The sequence below is a fragment of the Rattus norvegicus genome, chromosome 3 (genome assembly GCF_036323735.1).
Source record: "Rattus norvegicus strain BN/NHsdMcwi chromosome 3, GRCr8, whole genome shotgun sequence".
NCBI lineage: Eukaryota > Metazoa > Chordata > Mammalia > Rodentia > Muridae > Rattus > Rattus norvegicus.
The window spans coordinates 185,182,668-185,199,828 of NC_086021.1; the positions used below are offsets into that span (position 1 = coordinate 185,182,668).

Here is a 17,161-nt window from a genome sequence, read left to right on the forward strand (position 1 = left end):
TCCTTTGGACAGTCAGTGGAGAGAAAGTGGGGTCTCACCTGTGGGCTTAGGAATGAGTGTGCTCCTGATAAACCACCTCTGAAAGCAGGTGTTGAGTCTGAAGGACTTTGGGACATCCCCATCTATGAGCACAAATGGAGACTGGAAGGCAGTATCATGCTGTATTATGTATACATGTATTGGATCTTTTAGGATGTACTGACCTATGATGAAGTGCATGTGAATTTCACTCAGAAAGAGTGGGCATGGGTGGATCCTGCTCAGAAGAGTCTCTACCAATGTTTGATGCTGGAGATCTGTAGGAATCTCAGTGCTGTAGGTAATGTAATGAATTTATCATTCATTTTGTAAAATGTAGGCACAGCTTGCTTTGTTTATTGTTACTTGATTTTTAATTTCACTTAAAAATGAGGAATAATATGGTGAATAAATCAGTCATGGTTCTAAAGTTCACTAAAGATAGTAATTTAAATGTTGCCTAATTCCAATAATTTAACATACTTTCTCTGATATCATTTTTAGGCTACATTTGGGAAGACCATACTACTGAAAAATATTGTAAAAGTTCTGGAAGACATGGAAGGTAGTTTTCATGTGCAAAATGATAAGAAAATGCCTCCCAAGAAGGTTTAATAAGTCCAGCAACTTTTAAAGAAATGCAACAGGGTAAAATATGCTCTGCATATCACATTGATTAGGTTGTCATTATATGTTTACAACCTTATAATAAGCATATAGTCCATAGAAAATTTGTGGTGAACCATATTCATATAACAACATGGCTAAATTTAGTGAGATGGACAGTTTACGAGATTCAAGAATGGTTTTGTGGAGAAAACGTAAACCCTGTACCAAATCTCTGTGAGGAAAAAACGTAAAACTGTGTGAATGTAATGTAGAACCCTTCTTTTGGAATGTGTTGAAAGTAATGTGTTATTTTTCTTTTGATATGAATGTCATATGTCCCTATGGATGCAAGCCATGTGAACACAGCGATAGTGAAAGAAGCAGCATACCTCTCTCTTCTGCAGAACAATTAGAAGATGTACAGTACACCCCACTTTGAGGAGAGTGTCTTAATGTGGTAAAAGTTTATAAATATTTAGTTTTTGTCCATTATTGGGGACATTTTCACATTGAAAGTGCTGAATCACATCATGAGATTATGGTTATAGAAGTTTTTTTCTGTTTGCATTGGTTCATGTTGCAAATGTAGTATTCCTCACAAGATAGCAAAATTTATGTTCACAGTCAGACTACAAAAACTCTGAGTTCATCCTCTTCTCTTCAAATATGTTAATATTCTTTAAGAAAAAAATTATGGAATAAATATGAGTAGTGTAATCAGTTCTCTTCCTATTCCATGTATCTTCAAACATTCAAGACAACGCATAATGAAAGGGACAGAGTTGAATGTAAACAAATTGACGTTTTGTTAAGATCATATTGCTCTTTACAATTAAACAAAATTTGAAATAAATTCACAAATATAAAAAGATTCATGAATATAATCAAGCTGAGAAAAAATTTACATGTGCCAATTGTATTTGCAGGTATGAAAGTTTTACTGGAAAGCAAACCTTTGATTTTATTCAATATGGTAAAGTCTTTGCATTTCAGAATCTTATCCAAAGGCATAATGGAGAGAAGCCCTGTGAAGGTAACCAATGTGGTAAAGATTTTGCACAAAGAGTAGTTTCAAAAGACATAAAAGTACACATAATGGAGAAAAATCTTCTGAATATAACCAATGTTGTAAAGACTTTGTAAGAAGCAGTGTTTTCCTGAAATCATAAAAGAACACACAAAGGAGAGAAACTCTATGAATGTAATAAATATGGTAAAGCCTTTGCACAAAGGAGTAGTTTCAGAAGATATAAAAGACCATGTAATGGAGAAAAATGTTATAAATGTAAACAATGTTGTAAAGTCTTTGTACAAAACCATGATTCTCCAAAAACATAAAAGAACCCATATAGGACAGAAACCCTATGAATGGAACCAATGTTGTATAGCCTTTGCACAAAGTGGTCAACTCCAAAGACATAGAAGAACACATACAGGAGAGAAACCCTGTGAATGTAATAAATGTGCTAAAGCCTTTGCACAAAAGAGGCATCTACAAAGATATAACAGAAACCATGCAGGAGCAAAACCCTTTAACTGTAACCAATGTGCCAAAGATTTTTTCACAAAGCAGTGGTCTCTAAAATCAAGAGAGAAACATACAAGAGAGAAACTTTTTGAATGAAACCAATGTGGTTTTTAACCATTTTCACAAAGCAGTGACTTCCAAATACATAAACAGCAGGAAAACCCGATGAATGTCTTAAATATCCTGAAGACCTTTCACATCACAATCATCTTCAACTGCATAAATGAATTTGTACTAGAAAGAAATGCTCTGACTGTAACTAATGTGGTAAAGCCTTTGCATGAAAGAGTCATTTCCTAGCACATAAAATAATACACACTGCATAGGAACCCCATGAATGTAAGAAATGTGGTGAACCTTTTGTAAGCCACAGTACTCTTCAAGTAAATAAAAGAAGACACACTCAAGAAAAACCCTGTGAATATAATCAATGGGATTAAGCCTCTGTGTTTGAATGAGCAATCATCTTTCAAATACATAAAAGAAGACAAACAGGAGGGAAACCCTATGAATGTAATCAAAGTGGTAAACCCATCACATGTCAGTCATATTAAAAGGCACAAAATAAACCATAGTTTAGAGAAATGCTGTGAGTGTATTTAATGAAATCCTGTGAGCACATTTAAGGTGAAGCCTTCAGGTAGTTCTATAGTCTTCGTCAACATGAAATAATCTGTACTGGAGAGAAACTATGTGAATGTATTTAATATGGTGAAGTCCTTTCAATTTTCACACGCCATCATCATGAAAAAAAGACTAAGGAGGCATTGAACATGGTGAAGCCTTTGCACATTTCTAAATTCTTTAGCATCATGAAAGTAATCATATTGTAAAGATGTAACTGGAAACAATGTGGTAAAGGGGTCCAATTTTGTGGAATGGGGTCCACACAAACCCAACAGAACTTATACATGGGTGATGAAAATGGCAAGAATTTACTGTAATAAAGTTGCTCCTGGATTATGGCCAGAAAATGCACTCAGAGCCTAAACTGTGACAAGACACCTGCCTAACTACTGTGAGCCAGAGTGTTATTGGGCTGCCATCCCACAATCCAAATATCTGACACAGAGTTTTGCCTGTCGAAAGAACTTGAAGAACAAAAAATGGAGAAGAGCCTGAGCAAAGAGAGGTCCAAATTGGGTTCCAGCTCAGTGGAGGAACCAAGGTCTGACACTATTATTCATTGTATGGTATGCTTACAAACAGGGGCCTATCATGACTGCCTTCTGAAAGGCCCAACACCAGCTAAAAGAGTCAGATGGAGATATTTACCCCCAATCAATTGGCAGAAACTGGTGACCTCTGTGGTTCAATTAGGAAATACCTGGAAAAACCTGAAGAGTGATCCTATATGAATACCAGCAGTGTCGATTAACCTGAACCCCTAGGATGTCTCAGACACTGAGCAACCAGCTAGGTCGCATACACGTGTTTATGTGAGCCCCCCCCAAAAAAAAACGTACAGAAGAGGACATTTGTGTCTGGACTCGTTCAGAGAAGATACACACATCCATCAAGAGACTTGAGGCAACAGAAAATGGAATGGTTGGATGGGGACATCCTTCTAGGGATGTGGGAGGAGGTGTGGTATGTGGAACAGTAGGGATGGACTGGTAGGGGATAAGTGTGGAATGAGAAAAAATTAAACAATAAATAAAAAAAAATAAAGAGAAAACACATTTGTGCCAAGTTCAGCTACATTTTTCCACTGTTCAGGATTGAGGGATCAGTGCTTATGTAGTTTACAGTGTCAACTGTATTTAGATGTGGGTGTTACAGTTTAGTCAATGATATTAATTTGTTCTTTGGTGTTAGGGAACATGTGTTATATTTTGAGGAGCACAAGATAAATACCCTAGGGCATTATCATAGACACTTATTATGTTTTCAAAAACAAAATGATGAGTAAGGAAAGGTGGCCACCAATGGGAAGTACACAACTCACCTCAGCATTTGAACTGAAACTTAGTTTCACCATAGGATTAAATGGAGAATGATTAAAAGAAAAGGATACACTTGGGGCTTTGCTTGTTTGGTGCATTTTCCCAATTGGTATGGATTGGTTCTAATGCACTCTTGTGCTAAATTGGTTCCCAAATCCTGCATTTGAGAAACTGAGATTCCCTATTTGTAGCTGGTTATAATTGATAAAATTGCCAGGGGTCAATGTCTAGGCAGAGACAGAGGAATCACTTTTGGATTCAAGGGCAAGGGGACAAACAGGGATCACCAAGTCAGGAAAGGAATTGGATGCAGATTTGAGAGCTGAGAAAGACAGAGTACCCTCCATGTAAGTGTCACTGAAGAGGAGCCTCAGTGGTGTCTCCCCAGGTTGATTCTGAGTATCAAAGATGGGATATAGATTTTAGTAAGCAGTCAGTCAGGACTGTCACAGGGGAGGTATTAGTAATGTGGAAATTGGGAATGGCCCAGGCACTGAGCTGATTTATTCATATTAAAATGTGATTTATGCATATTAAAATGTGTGTGTATGTGTGTCTGTCTTTCTGTCTGTCTTTCATTTGAGAATACATAGCATTTGCCATGGCAGCCAGGAACTCTTGCACATAGTATCCATTGCAGAGCCGAGTAACCAACCACCTCCACAGAATATGTCTCAACTGTAGGATTGATTTCAGTATTAAAACTGAATTGGAAATTCTGAAATGGAAAACACAGGCCATAATGGGGGATTAGGAGGTAGAAAAAAACAGTTTGGTACCAGAGTTGGTGGTTTCGCTGGAGCTACCTGGTTCCTCACCAAATTGTGCAGATTCAGACCTAGAACAAAAGGTGTGCTGAAACTTCTGCATCATTCTGGGGTTCATGGCACAAGCTCGGAACAGCAAAGTTCCCCAAGATGACACAGGCAAGCTCGGGTGAAGGGGTTTACCATTGCCCCTTCGAAAAGATATCTGTGTGACTCAGAGAGTTTAAGCTCAGAAGTGCTGGGAGCCCCTGTTGTACTAAGAGACAGGTTGCTCAGAAGGCAGAGACTGAGGTAGGTGGTGGAGGTTGCCTGCCTGTTATTATCAGATAAGCAAAGGACAGAGTTATATGATATTGGTTTAGTTGTTTTTTTAGGATAAAAGAAATATAGAAGTAAATGTTTAAGTGTTTTAAAGTATACCTGCAATAAAGTAATCCAGGCCTTTGAGCTAAGACATAGGAAACAAAGGCAGGAAGATAGAAAGAAATCCTATCTCAACAACTAATAAGAAATGGTATTAATCTCCACAGAATGGAGAATGAATGAAAAATGCTTTAAATAAAATCTGAGAAAGGCTTTGCCAGGGAAGGCACTTGGGTTCTTTGACCAAGAGCTACACAAAAATGCTGGAATTGCTTGGCAAGTTATGACAAATTGAGAATCTGCAAATAGGCTTATATAGGAAGTAGAAGGGAATTTAACTGAAGCTAAATCCACAGGAAAGGATGTGTAACAAGTTATATAAAGGGAAAGGGTGTATAAATATATACTTATAGATATAGATAACCATACTGATAGAGATATTAAATTTCATAGAGTGGAGAATTAAAGTATGCATAGATAAATACACAGAGTATTTTGGTCTCAAAATGTGTATGAAGAACAGGGCATAGGTAGAATAACCTTATGCCACACAAATATTATAAACTTAGGCCTTTTTCTCATGTAAGGACAAGAATGGAAATAGTGGAGGAGCACTGCCTCCAAGAATGATAACAAGTACTGAGATTGTTTTGAATTCTTTATCAAAATGTGTCATTATATATTTGGTGTAGATATTAAAAATCCTGGGGAAAGAGTTCAAAAGAGGTCAAGGCTGAAGAAAAAGGAGACTACTAATTGAAAAAATCCAAACCATTGATGATTTGGGGTTACTGGACCAAGAAAATGCTATTATGGGAGACAGCCTGTATATTTGAGTTCACAGCAGGAAAAGAAAGTCTTAGGACCCCTTCCAGGATGATCGGGAGCAGAATAGACAGGGAAAGACACCGTTAATGTCTTGGGTACAAGAAAGGTAATTTTGAGAAAATCAAACAGTACAGATAACTTGATTTTCTGATTGTTCCATGAGGGAAAAGCCCTGTAACTGGTCTAGACATGAAAATGTCTCTACACAAAACTTCAGATAAAATTAGACATGTTGTTGGTTGTGTAGCAGTTAAGATTCATAATGAAATCCTTCACATAGCATTAATGAAGATTTATTAAAATTGACTACTGAGCAAATTAGCTCATAAAAGGATAGTTCTCTTTCAGCTTCTCAAACAAGGAGCAAAGTTTCATCTTAGCTGACCTGTGCGCCTTCCACAATGCATACAAAGATCTTAATGGTATTAAAATCTTGGTTGACATATTCATATATTGTATAGTATTCAGCTTTGACAAGAATCATTTACAGGGAAACTGAGATGACCTGATATTCTACCTACCTGCCTTATGTTGTTTCCAGAAACTCGCTTCCAGAACAATTTCAGAAATTGTTGCAGGCTCAAACTGGACTCAGTTCATCAGCCTTTCAGACAGAACTTCAATCCAACCCTGAGACTTCAAAGCATGCAGAGACTGGAAAACAAATGGTAAAGCCAGTTTTCTTAATTCTAGCCAATTTTTTTCTAATTTTCCTACCTCTCCTTTTCCGTTTAAAAAATTTGTGTAATAGAATCTGTTGTGACTTAGAAACTTTGAGAAATTTTTATTCTGCTTGCCTATAAATGGCGCTGGAGAATTAAAAAAATGTATGCAGTGTTGCAGTTTCTCTGCCTCCCCAGTGTCCTGAGTGCTGTGACCCTACCAAGGAAGCCCAACACAATAGATGACATATGTGAGGAGGTAGAGGGCATCTCCAGAAGGAATAGAAGCCTGGGGAAGGGCTTCTCTAGGATGTGCCAGGAACCAGGAATGGGGGATGCTCCATGGAATGTATGAGAGTGTTTGTACCTGAGACTCATTCCAAGGAGTTTGTGATATGGAGTCTGAATTGACCACCTCCTGAGCATGACAGGGTTCCCAATGAAGGAACGATCATACTAACCCATCTATAAACCTTCCTGCCTACAGGACGTGCAGGGACAAAGAAGGAGTGGGGTCTGAGGGAATGGCCTACCAATGACTGGTCCAACTTCTGACCCATCCCATGGACAAGAACCAATCCGTGACAGCATTAATGATACTAAGCATGCTTACAGACAGGGGCCTAGCATATCTGTCCTCTTAGAGGCTCCAGGCTGCAGCTGTACAATATGGTGAAAGGAGTGGAAGGAGCTCCAGGATTTTTTTGGAATATTTCTAGGAGGAACTGAGTAATCTGGAGGTAATAAGAACTTCAAAAGTAAACCAACAGAGTTAATTGACCACTATCCTTAAGTGTCCCTCAAAACATAGTTTATTGTTGGTAATACTTTTTGTTATTCTGAGTTTTTTGTTATTCCAAATGTGTTTGCAAATTCATGCTTCTATTTTATGAAGAATTGAGTTGGAGTTTTGATGAGTACTGCATTGATTTGGCAGACTGATTATATTAAGATTGCCATTTTTAGTATGTTAACCTTGCCAATCCATGAGCATGGGACAATCTTCCACATTTTGAGATTTTCTTTGATTTATTTCTTCAGAGACTTGAATTTCTTGTCACACATAACTTTCTCTTGCTTGGTTAGATTCACACCAATTTTATATTATTTATGACTATAGTAAAGGGGGTTGTTTCCCTAATTTCTTTCTCAGCCTGTTTATCCTTTGAGGGGAGGAAGACTACTGATTTTTTGAGTTAGTTTTATATCCAGCCACTTTGCTGAAATTGTTTATCAGATTTATGAAATCTCTGGTTGAATTTTTGAGGTAACTTAATATACTAACATATCCTCTGCAATTAGTGATATTTTGATTCCTTCCTTTCCAATCTGATTCTCTTTCACCACTTTTTGTTGTCTAATTGGTATGGCTAGGAATTCAATTAATATATTGAATAGTTAGGGAGAGAGGGAAGTCTTGTCAAAATCCTGAATTTAGTGGGATTGCCTCAATTTTCTCCACATTTAGCTTGATGATGGCTACTGGTTTGCTGTATATTGTTTTTACTATGTTTAGATATGGGATTTGAATTCCTGATATTTTCAAGACTTTTATCATGAAGGGGTGTTGAAGTTTGCCAAATGCTTTCTCAATATCTAATGAGATGATCATGTGGTTTTTGTTTTTGAATTTGTTTATATAGTGGATTACATTGATGGGATTACATATACTGAAAAATCCCTGCATTCCTGGGAAGGAGCCTACTTGAACAGGATGGATGATTATTTTGATGGGTTCTTAGATTTGATTTGTGAGAATTTTATTGAGTATTTTGTCATAGATATTCATAAGGGAAATTGTTCTGGAGTTCTCTTTCTCTGTTGGGTCTTTGTGTGGTTTAGGTATAAGCATAATTGTGGCTTCATAGAAGGAATTGGGTAAGGTTTCTTCTATTTCTATTTTGTGGAGTAATTTGGAAAGTACTGTGATAAGGTCTTCTATGATGGTCTGAAAGAATTCTGCACTAAACCCATCTGGTTCTGGGCTTTGAGAGCCTTTTAATGACTCTTTCTTCAGGGCTTATCGAACTGTTTAAATGCTTTATATGATCTTGATTTAAATTTGGTACCTGGTATCTGTATTGAAAATTGTCCACATTCTCCTGGTGTTCCAGTTTTGTTGAGTTATTTGTAGTTAGATGTGATTTTTTAATCTTTCTCAGTTTCTGTTGTTTTGTCTTGCTTTCCATTTCTGATTTTGTTAATTTGGATACTGTCACTTTGCCCTCTGGTGAGTCTGGCTAAGTGTTTTTCCATCTTCATGATTTGCTCAAAGAATGAGGTTATGGTTGCACTGATTCTGTATCTACTTCTTTTTTTTCTTACTTAGTATATTTCAGCACTTAGTTTCACTATTTCCTGCTTTTACTCCTCTTGGGTGTATTTGCTTCTTTTTGTTCTAGAGCTCTCAGTTGTGCTGTCAAGCTGCTAGTTTATGCTTTCTCCCATTTCTTTTTGGCAGTACTCAGATCTTCGAGTTCTCTTCTTTGCACTGATTTCATTGTGGCGCATAAGTTTGGGTAGGTTGTGCCTTCATTTTCATTAAATTCTGTTTTTAAAATTTTTTATTAGATATATTTCTTTACTTACAATTCAAATGTTATTCCCCTAGCCAGTTTCGTCTCCATAAACCCCCATCCCCACTGCTCCCACTCTCCCTTATGGGTATTCCCCCATATATCCACCTTACTGCCCCCCCCATATTTTTTGCACTGGAGGTCTAACGTTGGCAGGACCAAGGCCTTCCCCTTCCTCCTGTGCCCCAACAAGGCTATTCTTGGGTATATATGAAGTTGGAGCCCTGGGTCAGTCCATGCATAGTCTTTTGGCAGTGGTTTAGTCCCTGGAAGGTCTGGTTGGTTGACATTGTTGCTTTTATGGGGTTGCAAGCTCCTTCAATTCCTTCAATACTTCCTCTAATTCCCCCCAAGGGGGTCCTGGTCTCAGTTCTGTGGTTTGTTGCTAGCACTGACATCTGTGTTGGACATGGTCTGGATGTGTCTCTCAAGAGATATCTATATCCAGTCCATTCCAGCATGCATTTTTTAGCTCCATCAATCCTATCTAGTTTTGCTGGCTGTACACACACACACACACACACACACACACACACACACACACACACACATGCCACATGTGGGGGAGGCTCTGAATGACCAGCCCATCATTCACTGCTCTAAATATTGCTTCCATATCCCCTTGTATGAATACTTTTCCCCTTTTAAGAAGGAGTGTTAGCATCCACATTTTGGTTATCCTTCTTCTTGAGCTTCCTGGGGTCTGTGGATTGCATCTTGGGTAACTTGAACTTTTTGGCTAATATCCACTTATCAATGGGTGCATACCAAGTCTGTTTGTCTGTGATTGACTTACCTAACTCAGGATAATTATTTTTTAGTTCATTCTATTTGCCTATGACTTTCATGAAGTTATTGTTTTTGATAGCTGAATAGTACTCCATTCTGTAGATTTATGACATTTTTTGAATCCATTCTTCTATTGAAGGGCATCTGGGTTTTTTCCAGCTTCTGGCTATTATAAAGGTTGCTATGAACATAGCGGAGCATGTGTCTTTGTTATATGTTGGGGCATCTTTTGGATATATGCCCAGGAGAGATATAGCTGTGTCCTCAGGTAGTGGAATGTCCAATTTTCTTAGTCATCAGAGAAATGTAAATCAAAACAACCCTGTGATTCTACCTCTCACAAGTCAGAATGGCTAAGATAAAAATCTCAGGTGACAGCAGATGCTGGCAAGGGTGTGGAGAAAGAGGAACACTCCCCCATTGTTGGTGGGATTGCAAACTGGTACAACCATTCTGGAAATCAGGCTGGAGGTTCCCCAGAAAATTGGACATTGCACTACCTCACACCTCTTAGCTATTGCAAAAATGAAACACATTGATTAGGTCATAAGTATATGTCTACAAAGTTGTAGTCAGCAAATAATCAATAGTAAATCTGTGGTTAACCATATACTTGTACTAACACTGCTAAATTTAGTGAGATGGACAGTTTATTTGATTCAAGAATGGTTTTGTGGAGAAACCTTAATCCCTGTAACACATTTGTATGAGGAAAAAAAGTCAAAACTGTGTGAATGTAATTTGGAACTCTGTTACTTGTTATTCTTCTTCTAATATGGATGTCATATGTCACTATCTGTATAAGCCATGTGAGCATAGGGATACTGAAAGAAGCAACATACCTCTCTCTTTTCCAGAACAATTAGAAGATGTACATACACCCCACTTTGAGTAGAGTTTCTCAATGTGGTATAACTTTATAAATAATTAGTTTTTCACCATTATCGGGATCATTTATAAGTTCAAATTGCTGAATCTCTTTATGAGAACTAGGGTTGTAGAAATCTTTCTGTTGAAAAACAAACTTGGTATGAACTCGTAGATAAGTGGATATTAGCAAAAATGCTCAACTTACACAAGATACAATCCATAGACCACAGCAAGCTCAAGAAGGATAACCAAAATGCAGATGCTCCCACTCCTTCTTAAAAGGGGGGAAATATCCATAGAACAGGATATGGAAGCAAAGTTTAGAGCAGTGACTCAAGGAATGGCCATTCAGAGCCTGACCAACACCAACATATGACCCGTATATATATGGAGCCACCAAAACTAGATAAAATTGATGAAGCTAAAAAATGCATGCTGAAAGGAAATGGATATAGATCTCTCCTGAGAGACACATCCAGAGCATATCCAATACAGAGGTCAATGCTAGCAGCAAACCACTGAACTGAGAATAGCACTCCCTTGAGGGGAATTAGAGGAAGTATTGAAAGAGTTGAAGGAGCTTGCTACCCCATAAAAACAACAATGTCAACCAACCAGAACTTCCAGGGACTATATCACTACTGAAAGACTATACATGGACTAACCCTGGGCTCCAACTGCATATGTAGCAGAGAATAACCTGGTTGGGGCACCAGTTGAAGGGAAAGCCCTTGGTCTTGCCAAGGTTGGATCCCCAGTGCAGAGGAATATGGGGGGGGGCAATAAGGGGGATCTTTAGGGGGAATACCCATATGGGCTAGTGGGGGGGGAGGGAATGGGGGCTTATGGACTGGAGACCAGGAAGGGGAATAACCTTTGAAATGAAAGTAAAGAAACATATCTAATAAAAAATTTTAAAAAAGAAACCTTTCTGTTTACATTGGCTCATGTTCCAAATGTAGTATTACTCCTATGATAGCAAAATCTGTGTTTGCAATCAGAGTGCAAAAGTTCTAAGTTCATTGCATTCTCTTCAAATATGTGAATAATCTCTTGTAGAAAAATTATGGGATACATGCAAGTTACATAATTTATGCTCTTCCTAGTTCATGTATCTTCAAACATACAAGATAACCCATAATAAAGGGGAAGACCTTTGAATATAAACAAGCTGATATTATTTTAAGATCATATTGCTCTTTACAATTAAACCAAATTTGAAATGAATTCATAGAGATAAAAAATACTCATGAACATAATCAATGTGAGAAAAATTATATGTGTCAATTGTATTTGCAGGCATGAAAGAAGTTTTACTGAAAACTAACCCTCTGATTTTATTCAATATGGTAAAACCTTTGTATATCAGAGTCATACGCAAAGGCATAATGGAGAGAAATCCTATAAATGCAACCCATGTGGTAAAGGTTTTGCACATAGGAGTAGACTCAAAACACATAAAAGAACACATAATCAAGAAAAACCTTATGAAGGTAACCAAAGTTGTAAAGACATTGTAAGAAGCAGTTATCACTCAATACATAAAAGAACCCATACAGGAGAGAAACCCTATGTTTGTAACCAATGTGGTAAAGCCTTTGTACACAGAAGTGATCTCCAAAAACATAAAAGAATACATATAGGAGAGAAACTCTATGAATGTAACCACTGTTGTAAAGTCTTTGCACAAGGCACTCATCTTCAAAGACATATATGAACACATACAGAAAAGAAACCCTAGGAATGTAACCAATGTGGTAAAGCCTTTGCACAAAGCAGTGATTTCCAAAAACATAAAAGAACACATACAGGAGAGAAACCCTATGAATATAACCAATGTTGTAAAGCCTTTGCACAAAGTGGTCATCTCCAAATACATAAATGAATGCATATAGAAGAGAAACCCTATGAATGTAACTAATGTGTTAAAGCTTTTTCATATAGCTGTGTTCTCCAAAGACATATAAGAACACATACAGGAGAGAACCCTATGAATGTACCCAATGTGGTAAAGCCTTTGTACAAAGCAATGATCTCCAAAAACATAAAGAACACATACAGGAGAGTAATCCTATGAATGTAATCCATGTGGTAAAGACTTTTCAGGAAGGGGTGGTCTCCAGTATCATAAAAGAACACATAAAGGAGGGAAACTTGAATCTAACCTATGTGGTAAAGCTTTTAAATGAAGCAGTGGTCTCCACATACATGAAAGAACATATTCAGGAGAGAAGTCCTATGACTCTCATCAATGTGTAAAACCATTTTTACATCATAGTCACTTTTAATTCAAGAAAGAACACATATTGGAGAGAAGCCCTCTGAAAGTAACAAATATGACAAAGGGTTTGCTGAACTCATTCATCTCTTAACACTAACAAGAATACAACATACACCCAGGAGAGAAGTCCTGTGAATATAAGTCATGTTCTAATATGTTTAGAAGTCATAATACTCTGCAAGAATATAAAAAAAGACACATGCAAGAGAAATCATGTGAATATCATCAATGGGATCAAGTGCTGAACATTGCAATCACCTTCAAATGCATAAAGAAGACATGTATGAAGCTTTGCATGTAATCAGAGGGGTAAAATATTTCATGTAAAATTGGTCTCCTGTATCATAAAAGAACACATATCACAAAGAGTTGAGAAATCCTATGAATGTTAGCAATGTGGTCATGCCTTTACATATCATGGTTATCTTTGAATATATAAAAGAACACCTTCTGGAGAGAAATCTTATGAATGTAATCAGTGTGGTAAAGCCTTTTCATGCCATTCAAATTCAATTGCAGAAAAGAAACCATAATGTAGAGAACTCACAAGAGCTTATGGTTAAGCCTTCGAACATATCTATAATCTTGTTCTTCATGAAAGAATTCATAGTGGAGTGAAACTCTATGAATGCATTTAAGATGGTGAAGCCTTTTCAAATTTCACAAGTCTTCATCATCACGAGACATAAACCGTATGAAGGTATTCAATATGGTGAAGGCTTTGCAATTTTCTACAGTCTCCATCATCATGAAAGCATTTATACTAGAGAAAAAGTTGATGTCTGCAAGCTATATGGTAAAGACTTTCTGTTATGGGGTCCTCTGCGATGCAATATAACTCAAACTCAAGTAAAGCAAATGACAAAATTTTATTGCAATCAGGCTGTTACTGGCTAAGGGCTTGAAATCATACTGAGAACCTAAGGCGTGAGAAGCCGCGCACCCAGCTCTGCATTGTGAGCAAAAATGTTATAGAGCTTTTAAGTTTGAAAATGAAAAACATCTGAGCCAAATTACAGCTACATTTTCCCACCAATCAGAATTTGGGAATAGCGGCATTCATTCCCTTAGGTTGTTTTCTAAGTCAACTGTTACAGAATGTTAGTGTAACACTCTTACTAATCATATCCTTTTGTTCTTTGGTGGTAAGGAACAAGTGTTTTGTTTTGAAGAGCACAAGATAAAGAACAGAAGGCATTGTCAGAGATTGTCATGTTTTCTGGAACAAAAGATGGAAAAAAGGAAGTTTGTGTACCATTGGGAAGTCTCCAGCTCCCACAGCTCATGGGAACTTGAACTTAGGTTCACCGTGTAATAAAATGGAGACTGAGGACATGAAGTCAGTTCTAAAGACATGTTTCTTTTGCTTGTTCCCAATTGCTGTGGATAGTTTCTAATGCTACTTGTGTTAAATCAGTTCCGAATTTTCAGGAGAATGCTTCATTTGAGACACTGAGTGTCCATGTCCCACGGCTGGTTCTAAATGAAAAATAAAATTTTCAGCAGCCTGTGTCTGAGTAGGGAGTGAGAGGTAGAACTTTAGATTCATGAGAAAAGGGAACAAAGAGAAAGAAATGAAGATTGTCATGTTCAGAAAGAAATATAAATGCAGGCTTGAGAGAAGTGGAAGACAAAATACTAGCCATGTAAGAACAGGGAAGTGTGGCCCCTTTGCCCCTTCCTATTGAGTCTAGGGTAGTCAAGATGGGACAAAGAATTTAATAAATAAAATTTTAAGAGTATTCCCTGGGAGGAGTTATCAATGTGGAAGTTTGGGAGTGACCCAGCCATTGATGTGATTTAGGCATATTAAGCAAAACTGCATATATATTTGTGACTTTCACTTGATAATCCAGGGCAATTAGGTGAGAAGGGAAGATCTCTCACAGTTGCAGTCAGGGATTAGAGCAGATTAACCAACCACTTTTACAGAACGTGTCCCACCTGTAGGTTTGAACACAGTATTAATAATTACCTGGATATTCCCAAGTGGAAAATGCACAATATGATGTGAGATTATGCGGTGGGGAAATTTAGTTTCTTAGCAAAGTTGAAGGTTTTGTTTAAGCAGCATAGTTCTTCACCAATCTGTGCAGTTTTGGAACTAGAACAAAAGGTGTGAAGAACTGCCATTTGTAATTCCAGGGTCCATGGCATGAGGTGTGACACAGCAAAGTTTTTCAAGCCCAACCAATAAGCCAGGTGACTGGGGTTTATCCCAGACCCTTCTCAAAGGTTTCTGGCTGTCTCAGAATTTGAGCTCTCTGGGGCTGGGAAGCCCTGTTGTATAAAGAGCCAGGCTATTCAGAAGGCAAATAGAGAGGTAGGTGGTAGCAACTGCCTGCATAAGATAAAGAAAAAGAGAGATAAATGAGAACTGTTTAATTTTTGTTAAGGATAAAATAGGTACAGTTAATTCTGAAAGTGTTTTTAAGTATATATGGAAAAGTACCCATACAAGGGAGAATGAATGGAAAAACTGTGTAAAGAAAATTTGAAAATGTCTATGCCAGCGTGCCCCCGCCAGCGGGACTCAGTTATTCGTGGGGTTCGAGGAGGACCCATACCTGCGGGAGAACGGGCGAGAAAGAGGAGCGAGACCAAGCAGTGTCCTTGTCAAGGCCTGTTTATTGAGAGGAGTGTACAGCATTTAAAGCTCTGAAGCAGGAATTGAAGCAGGAACTGCAGCTTAGGGCAGGGGGAGTACTGGGAAGTGCCCAAGGACACAAGGTGAATCATTAAACCGCAAGATATTCTCCTTAGACAATGAGGCAACAGTCTTCCGGGGACATGTTCTTTCTTTGAAAAGGTCAAGCCCTTCTCAGGAATCTGCTCAGGGCAGGGCTCTAGCTTTGCCCAGTCCGGCAGTCCAGTCCAGGTCCCCAACATCTCCCCCTATCTTTAACTATCAGTGGGAGGAAGGTCTGGGCTATATGGTGTGCATCCACGACAAGCACCTATAAGGAATCAGTGAAGCCCCGTGTCTTAGGCTACATAGGTTGCCCCCATGTCTGGCACTCTCACTTAGGTTTCATTATTTCCGACAGGGTGGAAGTAGTGGTCTGAGATAGGTCAGACATGCCTTACAGAGTGCCCAGCTCGGCCATGGCGAGCCACTCTTGCAGTTAGGACTGCACCCCAATGGCAAGGAACAATCTTATGCTTTAACACACTGTAGTGGGCTATATGTGTGTGTTTTGTGAGAGTGGGCAACCCAGATCTTGGATCCGTGATAATCCCGTTGTAGGGTTACTTCACAGCAGTGAGGTGTGCGCCTGGTATGAGGCACCATAATATTCCCGTCATTGAAACTTCCACCAGCGACTGATTTTCCAGCCTGAGTTACAGGCTGTATTTAGGGTGGAGAAGTCGAGGCCAGACATGGGTGACTCAAGGGGAGTATCACACTTCCCGGTTGTCTCAGCCTCCTCACAATGGAGTTGGTGGTAATGGACGGAGACCTGCTTGGTAGCTGAATCCACCTGGGCCTTGATAAAATCAGTTAACTTTCTAAGCACCCATGGACCAAAGGAGAAGAATAGCAGGAGTTCTATAAAGGGACCCAGGATACTGGGTAGAAGAGTGGTGAGCAGGGGAGAGGCAGAAAACCAATTTTTATACCAGGCCTCACTCTTTTCTTTCTCTTTGTCTCTTTTGAAGACTTTCTCTAACTCTTTGTACTCTGTTTTCTACTCAGCATAAAAGCAACACTCCTCCTTGAGGGACACACAGAGTCCTCCCTGTTGGGGAAAGAGAAGATCTAATCCCCTTCTATATTGTAGAACAACCTCAGCCAAGGAAGCGACTGAGCCTTTAAGATAGGTTATTCCTTGCTGAAGCTCACTGATATCCCTGTCTATGGTGGCACTGAGCTGATAATAGCTTTATTAGGAGGTGATCAGGGAGGCAACCCCAGTTCCTGTC

General features: G+C 38.5%; 1 pseudogene; it reads left to right on the forward strand.

The window, feature by feature from the left end:
* The window catches only part of 3300002I08Rikl2 (RIKEN cDNA 3300002I08 gene like 2), a 105,043-nt pseudogene that overhangs the window by 9,051 nt on the left and 78,831 nt on the right, over nucleotides 1-17,161 (forward strand).